Genomic DNA, 2,115 nt, shown 5'->3' on the forward strand with positions numbered 1-2,115 from the left:
ACCATTCTTCTATCCCAAGTTTCCTCATTGACCACCAGATAAGGGATCGGGGGACCCTGTCAAAGGCTTTCTCCATGTCAACGAAAGCCAGGTACAGAGGTTTATCCTTGGCTAGGTATTTCTCCTGCAGCTGTCTTACTAGAAATAAGGCATCAGTAGTGCTTTTACCTGGCACGAACCCAAACTGCATCTCATCTAAATTGATTCGCTCCCTAATTAGTTGGGCTATGACCCTCTCTGTAACTTTCATAACCTGATCTAACAGCTTGATGCCTCTGTAATTATTTGTATCTGAAGCGTCACCTTTACCTTTGTAGCAGTTGACTATGATGCTGCTACACCAGTCATTGGGTTGTAAATATAAGCATTATGGTCATTGTAAAAACGTAAATTTAAGTGGTGTTGCAAATATGGATATTCCAATGTTAAATTAAGTAGGGAGTCAGCTAAACTGGTTGCACAGGTACTTCCTGTACACCAAATCTAAGTAAAATCATTGATTTGGTTGGTTGGCAGAAACCTAAAAATGCACTTGTAACTTACTCTAAAATATCTCAAACAGATTCAGTAAATGGCAAAAAGAGGCGTGGGAATGTCAGGGGAATAGGTCGAACAACAGGGAATGTTTTTAATCTGACCAGATGGAAATTCCAGACTGGAATGGATCCAGAAGACATAGAAACCCTTGCTTCGGATTGAGCTGGATGGCAAACAAAAGTGTGGAGTGGAGTGAAAGCATTTGAAGAGGCCAGGATAACACATGCAAGACTCAAAAGAGATTTAAGGAAGAATGTTACGACCGAGAGGGTGAATCACAATGACCTTTTTGTGTACACAGTTTGTGAAAGACCATGCCTTTTACTGGATTCAAATCTCATTTGCGAACCAATAAAATACGAACCTCCATCAACTATTCTGCCTATATGTCTGTGCACACCTTTGAATGCAATGTATGCCAGAAGGTTTGCAAATCTAATGGAGGCCTCAAAAGACATTTTAAGATCCACAAAGATCAGAACTTATCTGCAGCTCTTGGTGGTCCAAATCGGATATGCAATCTATGTGGGTGCCTTTTCAGAACATTGTCTGGTTTAAAAAGTCACATCAGATGCCATGATGGTTCTAAGGTATAGGTACCAGAGGTGGTCAAACTATCCATAAGGAGTAGACAACCATCATATATATATATATATATATATATATACATACATATATGCATACACATGCAAATATGGTGAAATGAACATCAAAATTGTGTTGGTTGCTGATGGTCCAGAATAAAAGTTTACTGAAATGACTAAAGACAAACAACTGCAGTATACATTTTGTGTTGAAGTCTTCTTTCACATACCAGCAGCTGTGTGTGTGTGTGTCTGTGTGTCTGTGTCAGTGCATGTGCATGTGCACTTTGATATAGTAAGATAGTAGATAAGATGTTTTAACTTTTTTTTTTCCCTATCAACCCCAGCTTTCATATATACAGTCCCTAGACACAGCTGCCTGGTTATATGACTGTGCATTGATCTAGTGTAACAGATTACTGCTAGAGGAAAGTTTTCTAATGATAAAATCCAAGTTTCTAAAATTACATTCAGTCCTTAGATACTGTTGATTGTAAAAAATTCACAACTTTATCAGATCAAAAATGGTGTCACAAAAGATAAGATATTAAAAATAATCTAAGTGTATTAAATAAGACATGCTTATCAAGATATCCGATTTTATACACACATATGCACCACACACACACACACACACACACATACACACACACACACACACACACATGATATGTATACATCTTCCCACATGGCTTCAGTCTCAACATGCAGGCCTACATGAAGTGCCTGGAGGAGGTAATGCTGCCCTGGTTCAAGAGAGTGATTACTGGAAGGTCCTGTGTCTGGCAACAGGACTCTGCACCATACCACACAAACAGGAGAACCCAGTCATGGCTGTCAGATGAAAATAACATCATGGTAAGAAAGGCAAAAGAGAGCAGCAGTATTGAACTCAATGCTTCACCAAAAGTCAATCACAAAGAATGGCCATTGAAAAGGTGATAATACTGGCGGGGCCCTAGCATGGTCACAGCCTTTTGGCTGACACGCATAT

General features: G+C 39.3%; 1 protein-coding gene across 6 annotated transcripts in view; it reads left to right on the top strand.

Annotated features, from left to right (window-relative positions):
* The window catches only part of LOC106875525 (UNC5C-like protein), a 30,376-nt gene that overhangs the window by 21,352 nt on the left and 6,909 nt on the right, over nucleotides 1-2,115 (top strand). The gene's annotated exons all lie outside the window — the stretch shown is intronic.

The sequence above is a fragment of the Octopus bimaculoides genome, chromosome 4, assembly GCF_001194135.2.
Source record: "Octopus bimaculoides isolate UCB-OBI-ISO-001 chromosome 4, ASM119413v2, whole genome shotgun sequence".
Classification (NCBI taxonomy): domain Eukaryota; kingdom Metazoa; phylum Mollusca; class Cephalopoda; order Octopoda; family Octopodidae; genus Octopus; species Octopus bimaculoides.